This window comes from Struthio camelus, chromosome 1, assembly GCF_040807025.1.
Source record: "Struthio camelus isolate bStrCam1 chromosome 1, bStrCam1.hap1, whole genome shotgun sequence".
In the NCBI taxonomy this organism is placed as follows: domain Eukaryota; kingdom Metazoa; phylum Chordata; class Aves; order Struthioniformes; family Struthionidae; genus Struthio; species Struthio camelus.
The window spans coordinates 10,093,830-10,114,971 of record NC_090942.1 but is presented as its reverse complement, the minus strand read 5'-3'; the positions used below and the strand labels follow the sequence as shown (position 1 = coordinate 10,114,971).

Here is a 21,142-nt window from a genome sequence, read left to right as displayed (position 1 = left end):
TTCCGACTAAGCTACAAAACAGTAAAATAAGCATACAGATATGGAATCATTTCCTAAATGACTCACCTGCTCACTTTGACTTCTTCCTCAAAGGCTAAGAATGGCCAGGAAGTCACTGAGGAACAGAAATGATTTCATCCCTTCTCTCTGGGTGGGCTCCACTCACTGACCCACTCTATATCTGCAAAATATCCGAGTGGGATTGCCAAAATTTTGACTGTCCTTAAAAAAAAAAAAAGTGCCAGCTTTGGCAAGACAGAACCTACAGGCGCAAACACCTGTGTGCCTGCTCAGCACAGCTGTATGCAGGCTTTTGCAGAAGCTACTGTGATATATATGCCAGACCGCTGCCTGGCTGAATGGGCCTGGCTGGGAAAGAACGGAAAAGATAGCAAAACATGGCATGGTTCACATCATTGAAAGACAAGCATCTCTCACAGATGTTTTCCTAAGGCCGACGCTGGTCTGCACAGGCAATCCTCTCCTCTTTGATAGGGCCTAATATCTTTATTTCCCTATCAGTACTGCTGGCTTTTCACATTTCCTTTTTTATTTGTACACATAACTCATGATCAGACTTTCATTGAAGAAATAATTGTCCCATTGTAAGATACTATTCACTCCATTAGCTTGTGGCCATTGCTCTTCTGTGAGCTGTTGCCCAGTGGAGCAGCAGAACAGATCACATAAGCTGTTTGCATCCCCTTTGGAGTAAAATCACCCAGGTTAGTCTAAAATGCACTCTGTTAGTAAGTACAAAGTACCTATTATGTTAGACATGTTTAGACATTTCAGCTAACTTATGTTCACGTTTTACATTATTAAGCTAAAAAAAATATATAGGCAATGACGAGCAGAAATAGGACTCCCTTTCCTGGCTGAGTGTTCTGATTTCTAGACTCCAAATGATCAATTTCTGATCCCACTATTCCTGCACTGTTGGTCGTAAGATGTCTCAGCTTTAACAGAAAAGATGAAAAATCCCTTCACCCGGAACAGGTCACAAAAGACAAGTGGTTAAGGACACTGCACTAGGGTATGAAAATAAGAAGTCTTATCTTTTCTGAAACAGCACTATAGATATTAGGCTTTTATCTCAAAGAGTTTGCCAGTACTATTTTGAATTAATTTAGTGTAACTTAAGGTAAGTGTGATCTAAAACTGCTAACATATCAAATCCATTCGGATACTTCGTTCAGGATGCACACTCTCTGAATTCCTGATAGTCTTAGCTTAGCTGAGAAAAATTAAAGTAGTCAACCTGAATGGTCAATAGCACAGATAAACTCTTCCCTATATGGCACTTCCAGTGCCTAAAAGCTTTACTTTACAGCCACTTCACTTTTAGCACAGCAACATGTTCTTTCCAAAGCAAATCTTGAGAACTGAGAATACACTGACACAAAACACAGTGATAGAATCAAAACATCTATATTTATCTTGTAGGCGTCTCTATAACTGCAAGTTCCTATAGAATGGGTCAAGTGTTTTTGATAGGGACCTAATACTACACTCAATAAAACCGAAAGCAAGTCTGATGCTTTTCTCAGCAAGAGGGAAATGTCCCCTACACGACAGATGGTTTCACTGAGATCAGAACCGAATACTTTTAAAAATAGAATATAATTTTTTCCCTCTAGCTTTAACTTCTTGACCTCTCTTTATCACAAATAGCAACAACTATAAAAGCTTCCTTGAAATATTAGTAAATGTTAAAAAATATTTTAGGCCTTTCCAAACAACTGAAGCCTGCACACAAGTAAATGCATTTAGCAATGTCTTTGAGTTACCTGTATTTTGGATGTAAGCTAAAGCCACAGCGCTTGACCACTTTTAGGGCTGTGAACAGTCCTCTATTTTTTGACTTGAGTAGGGGTATTAACCCTAGTGTCCTGACTTAACTCCAGTTTAAGCAATTATGCTATGTTTACTTGATTTCTCCTAGAGGTTCCAATCGGATAAGCTATTCTTCACTTCTTCCTCCAAAAGGTCCTTGAGAAACACTACCAGCAGAAGCAGCTTCCATTCTTCGCCTCATAGGTGGCTGAATTTCGATAATAGAAGAAGTGATCCCTATTCATAGGTATGCACACTTGTATAAACATACATACATATGAGTATATTTATTTATACTAACTGCTCAGATAGTCAGACTGATATACGCAAGCACTTAGAGTTGTACTGGGATAGTCTTTTCGGTAGAAGAAAATATTTTTCAACTTGGACTAGCTAGCATTTTCTAAAGGATTATGTAATATGCAAAGCAGAAAAGAACAAAACCTGAGAAGGTCTAATTAAGTGACAGAAGACGCTTATGGCAGAAGTGGGAACTTAACCCAGGTCTCAAGATTTCAGCTTTAAGCATGACATCATTTTTTCCCCTGAAGAATTATTATGTAATATAATGCGGAATATATTAAAAAGATATCCATAAATGCAATATAATGAAGAATAGGTAATGAGGAATACATACTGTAATGAAGAAATATGATATTATAATATATCTGAAAATAAACTCATTTTTTGAGGAAAAAAGTACTAAAAATATTTCTAGGTAGGTGTCGACAGACCATCCTGTCATCTGATGGGCAGATAGAGGTGAGGACTTGCTCAAGAGGCGTAACGTGTGCCCTAACCATCATTCTTTCTTTGCTCTACATCTATCCACTCCCTGTTTATTCTGCCCTATTAACACTAAAACCAAAATTGCCACAGCTCAGTAAGAAGTGACTTTACTACATTTACAACTACCTCTCTCTTTGTGTCCAAACCAGAGAGAGTTATGCTTAACTTCCACCATTTAAACTTATTTCCATATATTTCATCATTCACATGATTCGCGGGTTGGAGCTGTAAAAATTTGGCAATATGTGCCTGTGGCTTTCATCAGAGAAGGAGCAGCACTTAAGCTTGACATGCCTCTACTGTCTCCCCATACAATTACTTTATAAATATTTTGGCAGAGGGTAGGTGAAGAGGGATGGTCTATTTGTTAGAACAGAGGACAGACACACTGAAAATCTATGGCCTGCTGATCTTTCTGTCACAGACTTCCTATGTCCTCCTGTTTTTTCCATCTATAAAACTGCAATAATATTTAATGAACTCATAAGAGTATTGTGGGGTTGAACATAACACTGTTTGTAAACTGCTTAGAGATTTTTGGCTAAAAGGTACTGTAAAAAGTGAAAAGAAGTTAATTGAAACTGCAGGAGTCTGTTCCTAATGTATCTTTCTGTGTTTATGAGCAAGCTTTTCACCTCCCTCTCTTGGAATTCAACGATGTAAAAAACACACTCAGCCCCAAAGATCCTACAATAGGAATAGAAAATACACATAAAAGGGCAGAAAAAGTTAAAACTTGTCATCCCCATTTTATAGTGGGAGAACTGAAGCACGGATAGCTTAATATATTTGTTTCTGAATCAACTGAAAAAGAGCAGCAGATGCAGGGAGATGAAGGCAGATCTCCTGAATCCCATTCCTAGTCCTTCATGTAGAGGTTATTCTGGTAAGCGCAGTCCCTCCAGCCCCGTCACTGTTCAGCTACGAAGTCCAATTACTGATTCTACTATTGTTGTAAAGGTAAGAAAAAAAACAAACTGACCAACCTGCATCCGAATTAGGGACTGAATACAGCAGCAGGCTTCATACTTTACCACCTTCTTGTTTAGTTAATTCCTTCTTTTTGACACGAGGCCCATGAATCTCTTTGCTTTTGATAGCCTTTTTTAGTATGAGTGTTTCTCAAGGTAGATGTAGCGGCTGAAAGCACGGTATGTTGAGGAAGTGCTCAGCCATGGCCCACTGGTTGGTGTCAAAAGGCCAGCATCTGGTACCATTCTCTTGGTACTCAATTGCTTCTTTCTTTCAGCTCTTTTCAGACCAAGGTACAACTTGAGAAGTGCGTTTTGTGTTATAAAAGCCCTAACAGAATGGCAGCTTTATGTGCATAAATCTGTTCTCGCTGCCAACACCACAACTTAGCCTAACAGCAACTGCAGCCACATTAGCAGGAGGCCAAAGTTTTCTATGACTAAATCTGTCACCTCCTCTCGTGCAACTAGCTGCCTACAGCCCTCAGTATGACCTTAAACTTGATTCTCCCATTGTACAAAGGCTACAGAAAAAATTAGAAAGCGTTGATTTATTGTGCTACAGAATTTCTCAATTTTTAGCTTTTTTGCATATTCTTAATAAAGTTATATATTCCTTGCAATACTGAAAACAAAAGAAAAGACAGAGTCACAGTGAACAACTGTTAGGAGATCTACGTACGCAAAACTCAACTGTCACAATTTACTAATCTGAACAAAGGGAATTTCATTTTGATTTTATTGAAATATAAAACTTCCTCAAATTAAAACCAAATGAACTCATCTTTACAGTCAAACTGAGACTCTACCGAGGCAAACAGCATCAAGTGCTAGTTCACATAGTGGGGTCAGCACTCTTTCTTCACCGCATTTGCCAATGTTTATGTTTTTTTATAACCGGGGGAAAATCAAAGCCATGTGGACACCTACTAGGAAAACAGCAGGTCTCAAAATGTTCTTGGCAGGGCAAGATTTGTGATTCTCCCATGGCATTTTATTTTTTGTCAGCTTTGTTTAAGTTACATTTTCAGGTTAATTTCTTTTATTTTTTAAAGTAGTCAGGACTAGAAACAAATTTTCTCATTGTTTTTTATAGAATCTTAGAATAGTCATTCCCAGGTGGAACTCCTATAAAGAAAAGCTGTATTTTAATCCATAAGCCTAAATCTAATATACAACCTCTCCATTCTTCTAAGGCATAGGCTAACACAGCAGGTGTTTCAAGTTCCTGGGAGATGTATTAAAGAGACAAATTTAAACCATTCATGATTAATCAAAATGTATTTTTTCATTTGAAAGGGGAGGAGAATATGAAATTGCAGTGACCATACTATAGTCCTTAAAATATAAATAACCCCCGTAACACCTGTGTGTGGGGAAACAAAGCAATATTCTACAGAGTGTTTAATAGAACAAGGCAAAAAAAAAAAAAAAAAAGAAAACTATTAAATGAAATATTGAAATGCAAGTGTATAGCAGTCATAATTTTTAAAACAGGAACTTAAAATAATGAACAAACAGCCTATAACTGCAAAATGACTTGAACGACTGAATTCAAAGGGCTTATTAAAAATATCAAATTTACCGTTTAAAGGACCAGTGTAATTACATGCATCACAGTGTAGTGTCGTGCAGGGCGCACAAGGAAAGCATGTGCTGCAAAGGCCTGAACCACCTATGGCTGTGCACATGCAGAAAACGTGGCAGGTTACTACACTCATATCTGCAAAACTGTCCAGGAGAGGGAGCTTGAAGGCAGATTCGTCTCCACCATTATGGACCTATTGTGCAATTTGTCAGCAGAGGACCTAAGCAGCTCCTGACTTAACAGCAAAGGCTACTCCTTGAACCTGGGTAGCGTACAGCTTCAACCGAAGCCATTGGACTCTGGAGTATATGAATGCTGTCTTTGCTACGTGTCAAACCTACTCCATAGGCATTTTGAAACAATATACGCATTTGTCCTCTAGTTTCATAGACTTGTGTTAAACGTAGCTAAAGCAGACCTGAAAAGTCAAGTCAGAGCTTTCGTTCAGTAATTTGAATGAAAAAATTTGGGCAGAAAGACGTTGAGTTTTTCTTTTTAATTAGTAAAGAGGTAAACTGAGGATAGATTCCAGACTTGATTCCTTTGTGAGGAAGCCATTATACAAACAGTCTGAAGCTCATCAGACTGTACTATGTGTGCTTAAAGTGAGTATTGGGAGCGGTAGCTTTATTACTTCTAATTCAGTAGTGGGATGCCAAATTGGTTAGTGGCTATAGATTGGACATCAAGTTAATACTAAAAAGGCCATAGACAAAACTAAGTGAGGATCTGTAAATCTTTTGACTGATTCATAGTTCGGGCTATCAGGGAAAGACTGTTTTAGATTACTCAGAGTCCTTTACAAATGCAGTGGGTGCTTATTTAATGTCTTGCTGTCTCATCCCACTTAATCTACTGGCACTACTATCTGACAGGAAGAGACTTAGTGAGTCACTATTTACAAGGGAAGGAGTGTGGTTACCCAGTGAGACTTCATTGCTAGAAGCCATATCCCCAAGTAAGGTTTGTGACATTTCAAGGGTAAAAACAATCAGGAAACTACACATACAAAGTACCTGGGAATTCCACAAAGGTAAAGGAAGCTACAAGGAGTATCTGAACAGCCTAAAGAGCTTTGACTTCCCTATAATGGAAATACGCAAAGGCATGAGAAAAGAAAGAATTTAGGGGATTTGATGTGAGTAAAACGTCTCTATCATTTGCCTTATGCAACCTTATAGAATCTCATTTCACATTAAGGCAGAAGAGATTTATTACTGCTTAAAAAATGTCTACTAACCAATATCCACTTCCCATGACCCCATAAGATCTGAGATCCTATAGGATCCAAATCTCTTATCCAACTACTTATCAATATAGGCAAACTATTCTGCTGGCTTTGAGAGTTGAGGACATTTTTCTATTTTATTGACTGATATTTTTTTGACAAGAGCAGAGAAACATATTGCTTTCATCCAAATTGTCTTAAACAGCTGAAGAGTTTGTTGTGGATGTTGGATTAGATATTGGGAAATAAGTTATGGCTCATAATTTAATATACATAGTAGATTTCAAACGGTCTCTAAAGAAGCTTGGAGGAAAGCTCATATACAAATTCTTAGATGTTGGTTTGCTTTACATTTCTGTTCACACACAAAATCCAAGAAGCATATATAGCAAGAACTTGGTGATTCTCCAACTAATACTAAAATAGTATTTCATTTTAAATATTTCCACGTGTTTATGAAACCGAAATCTTTTTATTTAAGCAGCTACGATATATTCAATCTTTGAAGTAACTAGGCACAATGAATAGGAGGAAAAAAAAATCACCAGACAGTAACATTAAGACTGACTGTAGACTATTTTAAGCAGCCAAACTGAGATCTTCAAGGTTAGCTTGTGCGAGGGTATTGCAGAGTGGATATGTGACATGCTGATGGCATGTGATATGTTCCCATTCCTCCAGCAGTATCTCAGAAGATACATCGTGATCCCTTTACTCAGGTAAGCAGAAGTTTAATTGAATAACTGGCTCCTCATACCGTAAGGCTCATTAAAAGTTAAAATGACAGAAGTAATAATGTGATTCACAGACCGACTTGAACATAATTTGAGAATCTTTTAGAAAGGAGTCACTCAGACTGGCCTGAATTCATTCTTCTTGAAATTTTATCTTATACCACATGTATTAGACCATTCGGAGTGGGCAAGATCCTCAACTGCTTGCTATTCTTTTCTACTGCTGAAAAGGCCACAAGACCAGAAATGTAATTTCACCACAGATCACATTCTCATGGTATAAATCAGAGCAGCTCACTATATCTCAGTGGAGCTACGTCAGATTACACAAACGGGGTGCCTTCATTTCTGCTCTGCAAAAAGGATCGGGGAGCACATGTATTTAATTCTGCATCCTGACTTGTGGATTTGTCTCCAGTACATCTAACAGCATTCATAATAAGTTAAAGGTTTCGTAAGTCACGGCAAGTTACAGATCAAGTTCTCCAAAACCTCCCTGCCTCGGGGGAGGCACAAGAGAAGTCATAGGCACAATGCTTGACTGTAGAGTTTAATAAAACCTCAGCTGGTTACACGGGAGAGGGACTGTCCCACTCAGGAGCTACTGATGGCTCCACTCTGCAAGACATTGGGAAAGTGCTTGAGCATGCGTGACTTCATGAACAAAGGACAATGGGATTTCCCACATGCTAATCTGCTTTGTGGGAAAAGGGTACAACCAGCTGCTTGCAGTTCTTGGCCTCTAAGTCTTCACTACAAAGTTCTTTCACTCTGTGCATGGAAGTTTCAGGCATATTGAAATGTTGAACCTCAGGATGTTTGAAGGAAATGGTTAAGAAATAATGGGAAACTTTGTTTTTAAGGTTAGACAAATTTTGTCTTTGGTGTAATTCCCACGTGATCAGTGGAACTATAGTAGGGGTGAATTTTACTTGGCATGTTTAACCAGCACTTCATCTAAAACTAATTTTCCTACAGCTAATCCCCTAGCCAGCCTCTTTCACTTTGTAGGGTCAGAAAATGGAAGCTGGTGTCGCTGACATCACAGGCTTTCTTTTAAGCAAATGGCAGGAAATTTCACCTCACTTCTAATTTGCTATGCAATAATCACAAAGTGTCATTTTGTTTATTAACCAGATGTTGACATTTGATTGCAATCTCGAGGTGACCTCGTACTCCAATCACAGCAATCACCAGCAGATTAGCTTTCGTTTAAATAATGCCACTTCCTGTGCTGAGAACAGGTGCAGGCCCATCCAATTGGCAAACTTGGCACCCTGCTGCCAAAGGCAAGAAGAAAGTTGTACCAAGGTAATGGCAGGTGAGCAAGAAAGTTCTTACATGATGCTCTTAATTAAGAGAAAGAAACCTTAACCAGGAATATAGTTCTTGCTGGTTTCATAGGATTTTTTGGAAAGCCAGCTCTGGAGATAGTTAGCATACAGCATTTACTTCAGAAATCGAAATAGGTATTTGGTTTCAAAAATCTTATGATCCTTCTAGTTACAGTACTCAATTTATGAATAAGTGGTGATACTGGAAGCCAAAACTTACCTACTGCTGTGAAAAATGCAGAAAGCGTAGGCTAGAAACAAGGCACTAGAAAAGATCCTTGGTCTTTAAATCTACCTCCTTACTATTGCAGTCATTCACTTAATAAAATTCTCTTAGAAGCTTGCCAGGCTTTTATCCCAAAATTGGGGGGGGGGTTGTTCCCTTACTTTTTTCCCCATTTTTCCTTCACTATTCTGTACAGTATATTGTTCCTATTGTTTTGATGGCAAACGCATTCACACAAACCATACTCAAGCTAGCTACTCAGTTTTCCTGAATTTTCAGAGGGAGCCTTCTGCAACCGTGGTTTCTGAAAGTGGACATTATCATTGACTTAATAGGTTTATATAGATGTAATTCCCTTGTTTTAAAAGTATTTTTACCTATCTGAAACATTTGCTCTGATATTCAGTGATCATATCGTATTGATTTCATTATAATTGATATTATAGCAGGCCTCATGACAACTAGAACCTCACACAAGAAACTGTTTCTAGACTGCATAGAATGCACAGTAAGCGCATTCGTGTCCTGGTCCCTTGGTTGTCTAGAAAAAAGACCTAGCCCAAGCATACTATGACTCCCTTCCAGTCCAAATGGATATTTCCTTTCCAGAGAAGAAAGTGCATATGAGTCTGTCTGATATTCAGACAGAGGCTATACTAACTTTTTTTTTTAAATATCTAAGTAAAAGTCAAATGGTCATCTAAGTCACTTTTGAAAATAAATTTCATTAAAAAAAAAAAAAATTTAGGCACACTGGACCAAACTCTAGACCTACTTATAGTTGCCTACTTTTAAAAGAGACTTCAATCACATAGCTTTCTAAGAGTTTATTTAATTTCTCATAATAGAAGTGTTTCATGTGGAACTTACGGAGCTCTTCAAATTTTATCATAAAACTGTTATGGTATCTTTCTAAACAACGCTTAAAAAAAAAAAAAAGCGGTTAGTGACTATGTCTAAGGGTGTGCTATTTGAATACGACTCGGGTTATGTCATTCCTACAGTCACAACTATCCAGATAAATGGATTCTGCATCTTAGAAGTCTCATGACTTTGTATTAGCACTGTGTCTGACTGTTCCACTGTAAAATGCCACCATAAATTACACACACCCTAGCTTATCTAGCAATCTGGGCAAGCTATTCAAGCAATACTAAATAATGTAAGAGTAGAAATCAGGAATAACTTGAAAATTAAACCGCACATATATACAACATCTTACATCAACTAAAAATAAATATGATTTCTAGTATTTAAACAGGTGCAATGTGCTTATTGTTTTGGTGTTCACACTTTTGGTATTCACAGTATTCAGCTTACTTACAGGAAATATTCACCTTATTCAACATTTAGAAACTGTTATAGAAACTGTTACATGCCACAGTTCCTACTTTCATGCCCCAGTTAGTTGGCTTAAACTTCACAAACTACTTTTACATATATGAGTTTTCATTCAACTGAACTTTCTTTCTTTTTTTTTTTTTTTTGAGTGATCTTTTAAGATTGAGGCAATATATGACTTGATTCAAATATGGCATTAGGATTTCACTGATGCCTTCAATGTCCTTTTTCAGCGTCTGTCTGTGCATTTAGATGTGCTGAATTAGCAAACACAACATATATGACACCTTATCCATGTGGAGTCTAGTCTAGTCTTCTCCAATTATTTATGCATTTTTTTTCTTTCAAATTTATGTTAGCATTACAGATCAGGAATTGGGGTGACAGTCATTACTTGTTTTTACGGTTGAGAAATAATCAGCTGGTTGACAGTCCTCCATTTCAAGTTCTGGAATTACTGACACTCTTACATTTTTAAATGAAAGCTTCCCTCCCTTTGCTCAAGATCAGTTTCCATTTCAAAACTTAGTTTTCTACAGTTTAGAAAATGTACACATCTTCAGAAGTCAAAATTGAAACGAAACACTACAGAAGAATCCAAACAAAGATATCTGATTTATCCAATCATTTTTAGATCTTCAATATGAAAGTCTAAATATTTTAGCCCAAAGATTTGGCCCAGACTTAAGACTGAAAGGTCTCTGAAATTTAAAAAATTCTTACTGCAAGAAACCATATTCCTCTAGGCTTATTAGTTCAGCATTAACTTGGACTGTTTAGTTGTATGGCGTTGGTACCATTGGTAGTATGCAAAACTCCTGAAGATGTTTCACCTCTGGCAAGACCTTACACTCAGCCTTGCGATCTTGCCCTAACAACACACCTGAGTCCCTCCAGACAGCAGGTTACCACTACCACTGCATTGGTGGCAGTTAACCACACTGAGCCTCTCACTCCAGTCACTGCATAAATATCTCCATGTTTATCTGTGGTAATTGGTGATAAATGTTTGAACATCTTCACTCAGGCAACTGCCACCCATTGCTTGGTCAGCAGCTCGATGTTACAGGCTCCTGTCTCTCTAATCTGCTGTACTCACTGTGTCTGCTGTAGTTGCTTACTCCCAGCTGGGATGTGTTATCAGGCAAAAAGAGGAATGCAAGTTTGGCTAGTTGGGGAATGTGTTTGGCTCTTAGCCTGTAGGAGCTGGGAAGGCAGATGAGAACCCAAGAAGGATCAGTGAAGTAATGTGGCTGTAGTCCTAATTTTCAAGAGACAAAGCATGCAGTTCAGGGAAGGTGGTGGAGTCTTCTTGTGGAGACATGAAACTTGGGGACGGAACAGGAGGAAGAGTCTTTCTCCTCCTTTATACACACACAGCCCAAAACCTTGACCGGAATTGGAGTCTTCTGCCACTGGAAATGGTGGGACCTCCTCTTTTAGATTATACTGCGATGTCGTAGACTCCTGTATTCATAGAGCAGATTCAGTCCCTTTCTCCTATAAGACTACACTAACTAATCTTTCCTACTTGCTGCCACTGATCCTAGAACTTAAAAGATAATCCTCAAGAGAAGTGGAAACAGTTTCACCCATTCTAATATTCTTAAACTGTTTATTCCTCCAGGCAAAATAATCAAATAACACACCTGTGGAAAGTGTGTGTGGAGCAGAGGAAACTGGGCAGGGAAACTCCCTGAAGCCACAGCTGTGCTTGCACTCACTGAAGTATACCCAGTGCATAATGGCACATTAGGTAGACATTGATCTCAGCCAGTTTATGAGGTCTGTTACAAAACTGAATCATTTGCTGCTGAAACCTATGGAGCAGAAAATGCTACTTCTAAGCTAATCCATTTTCAAATTAGCTTCCAGTTGTGACTGATGACCTCACTGCAAATCAGTTTACCTAATTGCTAACACTCACTAAGCGAAGAGAAATCAATCTTTATTTCCCTTTTATTTATCCTATTTTTCTTAATTTTCTTTTTTCTTTTTTTTTTTAATCCCTCATAGTTTCCTTAGTAGCCTTTCACACTGCTTCAGCTGGAAAGAAAAAATTTAAGAAAAAGTTAATACTACTTAGTTATCTACTCATATTTCAAAGATAAGAAGGATAAAGGGAAATTAATGACTGTCAGTGCCTCACTAACAGTAGAGCTGATAGTGTGTGTTTGTTTGACTTTCTTAAATTATTATTTAGCGCTTATATTGTGACAAGATACAGAGACTTCTATAAAATACTGACTCAGTTTCTTAGTCATTATGCACAGGCAATTCATTTCCCAGCTTATAATTGAAAAGACAAGTCTTAGCAAGAGAATGGACACCAGAGCTGGTGGAAAGGGAAGATTTGATGCACATGTAACTTTTATAAATGAATAGCAGAATCAATCACGAGTTGCCTCATAAATCTATTCTAGATGACTTTCACAATGAAAGGCGTAGGTATTTTTTGTTTTAGGTGTTTCCTCAGAAGATTATACCTAGACATGAGGGGATATAAAAATGTCTTATGCAAGCACGCTGAAAAGTGAAGTCAAATAAAAACAGAATTAAAACAATAGATCTCTATCCTGAGTACATCTCAGTTTAGAACAAATTCAGACCTAGATTAAATTACAGGAATCTTTTTTGAGATAAATCAGTAACAGTTTGAATCCTCCTTAAATCTGATGGCCTTGAATTCAATAGGGAATGTTTTCTGAGATGACATTGACACATTCATACAAAACATGTATTCTACATGGCAGGATGGAGAATATTAGAAATGTACAGTATAAATAAGTCTTCTCTCAGTACAATGGAAACATATCTCCTTCTTATTGCATTTATGAAACAAAGATAATTACAAAACGGTACTAAAAAGATTACAAGAAAGTGCAAAGGAATAAAGAAGGGACAGAAAAGTCACTTAATAGCACTGAATAAGTAAAAGAAGTTACACAGATCTATCCAAGCTGTTCTTCTATGTAGCCAACACAAATTAAGCAAGTATTAAGTTCATCCTTCACTGATTCAAAATAGAAGGCAGTGAGCATATAAGAAAAGGGGCTCTGTGCAGCTGAGTAAGGGACAGTGCCGATTTCTATTTTGCTGTGTCAGCTGGCTCAGAAGCAAATCTGCATTTCCTCCTGGAGAGATACAGATGTACATTTTTTAATAACAAAATAGCCAATATGTCTCTAAATATGATTATCATAACCACATATAACTTGTTATACAACTATGCTCAGATTCATAGGTAGGGCAGAAAGCCAGAAAATGTGGTGAACATATCCTCTTCCCCAACCCCTTGACCTACTAGTGTGATGTTTATCTTCATGCTGACATTCCTAAAAATCTATATTTCCCCCTTGAATCAAGCTACCATATATTGAGAACAGAACAGCAACTAATGTTCTTTTGGCATTTTAGAAACAATTTTTCTTTGCATAAATTGCCTCGCTGTTGCTTTCCTTCATGAGCCTCTCTTCATTGTGTCCACATTTCATTTTTGACTGTGTGACTCTCTGCAGCCACTCCTGTTTACATTTTAAAAAAACAAGGAAACATTGTGGCTTGTGGTTTCAAATGTCAGTTTTACTACATCCCTGAAGTTTAGACATGAATGACATGTTGACCTTTGAAGTAGCATTGTCCTGGGACATAGCTGAGATTTTCTATTAGAGTGAGGTTTGCTTTTAACAGAAGAGGAATGTGCAGATAGACTGATTGGTACTTGGCCCCTGGCTAGGCTAAAAGTATAGCTTTCTCTCTCTTAGGCCTAATTCCTAGCATAGGAATGCAGAGACAAAAGGAAACACAATAGGAAGATAAATCTAGCAGAACTTCTTCAGAGCAGCTTTATAGAAGTTCAAGCTATAAATCGGGACATACATTTCTTTCTTTGATTGTATCATGCCTTTTTGCCCGTGCCTAATATGTCATTAGAATATGCAATGCTATTCTGAAATTCAGATGGACTGAGGAGTGTTTTTGTGGGGGAAACGTTTAATGAGAGCGCTAAAGTAAAAGGATAAGGTATAGCTTATTTTCTTAAGAACTCCCTAATCAGTATTAGCATGCAACTCAGATTCCAAAACATTTGGACCCCTACTGAAACAAATAGAGGTGCTGGAGGAACAGAAAAGCATAATTTACACTAACTCTGAAGCTTTTTTACGCTACCACACTGATGACCTGAAACCAAATAGAAAATCAGACCCATTGCCCAGTTCTCCGTATAAACTGCCCGTTCAAGTTGAAAAGATTTTTGCCATGGCTTCAAAACTGGGCCCATATCTGGGAGAGCCTACAGATTTCAAGATTTTTCCCATTAAACATTATCTGACTATTGACGGATTCTATAATCACTTCATAATTCTGTATTCCAGCTTTCTGAAATATAATCCTGCCAAAAGAAAGGATTTCTCTGCATAAAACATGTTATTTTATGTTCTAACATTAGTAATGTGATAAATTTTCAGCTGCAGCTTTATAGGACAATACTAGCATGTAAGAGTGAAAAGGTTCAACTACTGCTTAGAACAGTTTGAAAGGAACTAGAATTACTTGAGTGCTGTGGGTATGTTTTAAAGTTCTCTTACTATTGTACTAAGCATAGCAGGAAGCAGATGATAATAGAATATCTATTTTATCCTTTTTTTTTTTATAAGCTACCATGAATGTACCAAAAATACAGGAATATAGGAGTACAGAAGGAGGAACACAGTATCTGCTGTGCTGCTGTCATGACTGATATTTTAATAAGCTCACAAGTATATGGGGACTGCAGTATGTTTAGACTTAATTTCCACATGTACAATATAGCCATTAGAACTCGTCTTTTCTACATCTGGGAATTAGTTTATAGCGTTGCGACTGTTGCTCATCTGGTCTTCTACTGTCTTTGCTATGAACATGAGTCATGACAGAGAAACTGTGGCTGGATAAAATAGCTAGCAGATATTAATACAGTTCCCCTAGGTATACTAGTTGAGAATATACCTCTGTAAACGGACAGGAGCCCAAACCACAGTGTTCAGAGTCAGACCTAAATAAAATAAGGATTCTAGACTTTAACAACCGCTTCTTTTTTGGGATGGGAAAGGCAGTGGAGGCAAAAGGCACCAAGGCATGTGCAAACAAAGCCAGGTGTTTTGAGGATTGCTTTTGTCCACTGCAGCATTCAGGGGACAAACATGGAGCAAAGGCAGTCTGCATTACAGCTGGTTGGGACTGCTCCGGCAAAGTAGATTTCTATTGAACAAATATGATTAATCAAAATATAGATTTCTCCCCCCCCCACCCCTCCCCACCTAATAATTTTCAGGAACGTTATATGACAATTATCCCAGAAAGATCCAGCACAGAAAATCCCAAAAGAAGTACGTTAAGCCTTAATTGTACTTTACCCTGTGCAAAACATGAGAATATAGAATGAATCCATTTGTATTATGGCCCAATGAATATAAGAAGATAAAATACATAAAAGTGGAAGAGCAATCAGAAAGACTGTATCTCTCCAAGGGCACAGAGCATATACAGAAAGCCATTTCAAGAGATGTTTCACAAACAGTGCTTTTCCCCCTATCTTGAGGGATTACCTTGCACCAAAGAAAGGATGAGATTGAAAAGCAATTTGAACTGTGGTCTCCCACATCTCTTGAGATATACAACCATCTTCTGCATGGAAATTCCATTCTTTTATCGGCAGCTAGCCAGTTGCTCTGGCCCAATATTTAAGTATTTGCACAAAGCAAAACAGTTTCAACAGAAGCAATGAAAAGAGATTGATTTTGTCCCAGTGTTCACCTGAGACATGAGAGAATTTATTTCTTCTTCTTTTTTTTTTGGTTTGCTTTTTAATCATAGGTGATTTTCATAGCTATTGAGCTATTTTATGTTAGAGTATTCACATCATTACTACAATGAAAATAAGGAGGATTTTTTGTTTTTTTAAACATTTTTGGTTTATCATGATGAAGAAAATAAAACAAAAACCCCAAACCCTGAAATCTTTCAGAAACCAGAATTCTAGCTTTCCAGCCAATCCTCATCCACATGGAGGCCAAATGCTTTTGTCCTATTATTAATTCAGTCTGCATAAGGGGTTGTGGTCTCTTGCTAGAGGAACTCTGCTATGAAATGTAGTGCCAGGAAGTCTGACAAGTGCCCTCTCCCCCCATACAACATTTTGGAGGGAGGTTGCACAGAGCGGTAGGCGGACTCTGTGGGTTCTGGTGGAATGGTTCGCATAGCACTTACACTTTGTGGTGGGGCTTGAAGGGGGAGAAAGCTGGGACATTTCAACAGCCCTTCTCTTTCCATCTCCTGTAGTTTATACAAGACAAAGACAAACCTAGCAAAAAAGAAGAAAACAATGTGCCCACTCCCCTGCCTTTTCTGTCATCTTAGAGTAAGGCCCATCAGCAGGTTCTAACAGACCATGCATTACAGATAGTGTCTGGGAACACAAACTGGAAAGGATGTGGCAGTACAGCAATATCAGATATGTAATGAGAAGGAGTGTTCAGTTTCAGCTATCATTCTAAACCACATTACCACATTCAATTACATAGCATATGTTTTTTTTTTAATTTTTAACATAGCTGAGAACTATTTTTAATATGACTTTTATCTTTCAGGTAAATATATTAATAGACATGTTGACTACTGTGAACACAAGCATCAGATCTAGGGAAGATGATGGGAATCCTAATAAATTTGAAACCGTTTTCAATTAGTACACAGGAAATTTACTTTGTGAGCCATGACTTGTTTTATTACTGCCCTGGAGGGCAATTTAGATTGGAAAAATCAGGAGATCATTGTCTGCCAAAAAAAGAAAACAGATACTTAGCTTTCATCTATAGTCTGGAATACAGCTATGAAAACGGGAGTAAAATATTATTCAGTATCACAAAATATTTATCTTTATACATTGGGGTCAGTCATAGTTCCAAAGTATTGGAAATGACATTCATCTCAACCTAAAGTACCTAGTTAACTGGAAGTTTGCTACTTCCAGTTTGCTAACTGGCTAAGAGGCTGTTTTTACTTTTAAAAGAAGCTAAAAAGTAAAACCTTTGTTTTGAAGTTTTAGTAGGTGTAGTTGTGTGAACAGGTGCTCAGGAAACTAGGAACTTCCCCAAAATTTATCATATCTCTACAATTTCAGTCAGTTAAGTTTTTCATCTGGTTCCATCATATATCACAGACTCAACTTTCCTTCTCTGTTATTGCTCAGGTTCTCATTGACCCAGGAATGAAAAAACTTAAATCAAAAGGATGGGATACAGAGAATTAGATACAGAGAGGACCCCTGCCCATGCACGATCCCTTCTAAACAACATGAATAGCAAGATCGACTGTTATAACTGAAAACTTTGTTCTCCAGTTCTAGTCTGGCCAGTGAGGGGAAGGACAGAATACACCCGAGAAAACAGCTCTTAGTAGGTCCTTGCCTGACATACGCAAGTGTCAACTACAAAAAAGTTCCTTGCATACTAACCTGTCTTGACCTCATGCACCTGAATAAGGGTGTCTTGTGGTGTGGCTCATAATTTTTCAATACTTTTTAATCATAGCCATGTCAGTGCCTTTCACAGTTCGGCAAGCTCCTTCAAATGATGCCAAGCTCAGTTACTTTCAGCAGCACTGGACCATGGCTTAAACACTAAGGGCTAAATTATCATAACTCTTTCTTGGCTGGGCAAGGGAGTGAAAAGGCTCTTTTTCTTTGTCCCCGCTGTGACTGTAACTCCGGGGGAAAAGGAAAGGAAAATGAGAAACCCTGGTGCACCTTGCTCCATATGCAGCAGCTGATGCACGCATCGAGAAAGAAAATTCTTCATGAAAAGAGCTGAAGTGCTTTAGTCCTCTCACCAGAACGTGTACTGGAACGATGCGAGTCTGAACGCGTATTCATATCATCTAGCGCTAGGTTTCATCTCTGCGCTGAGTGCACTGCAATTAGGGAAGACAGGCTGCTCCGCAAAATGATTCAGAGCATCTAAATAAAACTACTATCGAAAGCCTACCTTTCTGTGAGGAAGCTGTATGAATACTGGTCATAATTACTTCAGAGTTCACACAAGCAGGAATTACCCCATAATCAGTTACAAATCCAATAAAAAAGAGGAATGCTAAAAATTACAAGGGCCTTCAGTAACAAATCTCCAGGTTCATAAGGCTTTTGTGAGAGTATTAACAAGGCTTATGGTTTTCCTTTCTCATTTGAAGCTTTCGCCTCCAATATTTGTGCCCCTTGAATTGTGGATGCAGTGTCTGAGCTCTTACACCTGAAGCTGTTTCAGACATGCAAATACTCAGCCGAGAGCTGAACTTGTAAGAACAAACTTTTGTGAGTGCTGCTTGCTTCGGAGCAAAAACCATGCCCATTATGAAAAAAAGCATTTTCACAGTGACTGCACTGACGCTTTGGAGCTGTGGTGTACCTGCAGCCCCATCACACACATACACGCTCTGGCCACATCCTGACCCAGAGGCAGGAATATCAGTCTCAGTCCCCTGCTCCTCAGGACAGTGGCACCTGCTGCCTTGCCCACTTACCTAAGTTCCCCAAAAGGAAGTAAAGTTCACCTAGGGGTCCTGAATAGCCAAGTTTCACCTTAATAAACAGACATGGAGTATTTGGGGACCGTACCAGGAAGCAAAGCTGTAGGACTTGCCATGGGTTGCACCTATGCCTTAATTTATATATAGTAATTAGGTAGATATAGTATATCTTAATTTAGATATAGTATATCTGTCTCCCTTCAAATCAGCAGTGTCTATATGTACTTATAGCTGAGGCTTTAATAGAAAATTAATGGAAATTAACATTCCAATCCTTCACATAACTTTCAAAGTATTAGTATCTTCAAGCAGCACAATAATATTGTACAGAATCCATTATTACCATGAATCAACCAGTAACAAATAGTTTTGTCTTATTTAAATAAATGTTTAAAAAAAGAGCTTACCTCACACAATCACAAATGCTTAATAGTCAAAGCGATATTATCCAGTTTGATTGGTGTCTCTTTCGATACTCCTATGGAAAAAGAATTTTACACTTGAAAAATATAACCAATTTACAGGTAAAACACAAAAGCTTACCTATATGATTTGAAAAATAAGTAAGAACATAACCAATTGCTTTAAAGAATTCAAAACCTTGACAGTATAACAGGGAACATTCTAAATTCAATACGATTTGGGCAGGGGGCTTGTGATGAAACACAGTCGTATTGCTCTTGTATAAAATATCAGTCTTTTTGCTGTAACGAAATGAAGTCATCTTGGTTTGCAACTGCAGTTTGTTAGGGCTGTCTCATTAATAGAAAAAAATAATACTCCTCATGCATCACTTTTTATTGGAATGAAGTTACATCTCCTTATAAAGGTAAGCTTAGACAAAAGACATTGAACTAAATTAGATTCACTTTTTGAAACATTATACCGTGGTTGTGCTTTGGCCCACTCAGTTAATCTTGCATGGCGGGTGGAGTTTATCTGGAGAGGGGACAGGAGGTTTTGCAGAGCTGTATAAATAGCACACAGCACAGGTGTGGAGCAGTGCATGCGTAAACCTATAGCAAAAAAGTAACAAGCCAAAGAGCATGCCAAGGAATCTGATCTCATGTCAGCCAGAGTGCTGTAACACAGATGTCAAGTTGCCCTTGCCTAGGAGCTAGACTTAAGAACGATGTATATTTTTGGTAGGTCTCAGACACATCCGTGGGTATTCACAAAGGCTAACTTCAGCCAAAAAAATATTGATCAGAAAGCCAAGTTCATGCCGGAGTAGTTTAGAACATCTAACTTTAAACTTCTGCTCTAAAAGAACCTTTCTCCTTTCACTGGAAAACCTCAGGAAATTCACCTTCCTGCACTAACTTTAAACTATATGAATCTCCCCATCTCCTTCTACCTTCTGTTTTGTTTTTTTGCTTTGTTTTTTTTTCCTGTTTTGCTTTGCCTGAAAAGCTGCAAGAAAGCAAGCTAAATGAAAAATATGTAAGTCTTTCTACTGCTCATTAATGAGAGCTCTGCTTGGCATCTAAATGGACCTTCTGGGCACCGGTGCAAAACTTCCACCGGCAATGTGACCAGCTTCCCCCGCCTGACGCATCTCACGAGAGCACTCATACCCCCGGCTGCGGTTTCCTGCGCTGGGACCTCGCATACCTCTGCATCAAGAGGTGCTAAAGAGAGAAGGGGTTAGGGAGGAAGGCAGAAAAAACTGCGACTTCTTAAACACTCTCCATATGAAATCTATCTGAGCAAGGTCAAAGCCAAATGGAGCTAAACCCAGTTTGAGCTACAGTCAGTTCACTTTACTAAACATCTCAAATTAAAGTTTTCTGTTTGGAACGCATACACTATGTTGATTAATGCTGTTATATTTGTTGTAGCAGATGCTGTGGGATCCTACAGATTCAGGGCATATATCTTGTATTTTAATTTGTGCTTGCACAAAGACTAACATTCCTTGGCAGATAAGTTTGTAACATTCTCACGTAAAATTATGCAACGTCTTGCTTGTTACATGTGAGTCTAGCTAAAAAAAAAAGAAGAAAAAAGCTTCCATATTTGAATCATATGCAGCACGATTTACAGCTTCATTGAAGTGCTCAAGGCTTGTGAATGTGATTGACATGAGGAGAACTTTGCTAAATAAGTTTCTGAAATAAGAAGGAGGAGATCAGATTATAGTACACTTCTCTTGTTGTAGAAAAGTGGTACAAGAACTTTGCTGAAAGAAAGAGTCTAACCTCTGGTTTTAAAGCACTTGCAGACAAAATGTCAGCCAGTGGAAGAAAACGGTGTTGTGAACTTGCCCACATCAGCTGTCAAAAAGAAACCATCAGGCACAATTAAAGTAATTAGAAAAAAAGTTTTAATATCTCAGAAATACAAGAGTTGATCTTCTGTAACCTTAACTGTCAATGATTTAAAATGCAATAAATTACCCTATCTGCTGAAGGGAACAGTGTTCATAGTGCCTTTTTTTTTTTTTTTTTTTTTTGCGCATACAATCGCTGCTGTCTGATTTGCTCTCTGGGGACATACTTCAGTTTTTCACAGTGTTCTTTTTCATTTCAGG

At 38.0% G+C, this 21,142-nt stretch overlaps 1 protein-coding gene across 4 annotated transcripts in view; it reads right to left on the bottom strand.

Moving 5' to 3' along the window:
- Positions 1-21,142, bottom strand: part of SEMA3A (semaphorin 3A) — a 330,745-nt gene that overhangs the window by 223,935 nt on the left and 85,668 nt on the right. For all 4 annotated transcript variants that reach the window (XM_068920614.1, XM_068920525.1, XM_068920690.1 and 1 more), the window contains one exon: positions 19,017-19,087. The gene's annotated coding sequence lies outside the window, so the exon portion shown is untranslated. The remainder of the gene's footprint in view (positions 1-19,016; positions 19,088-21,142) is intronic.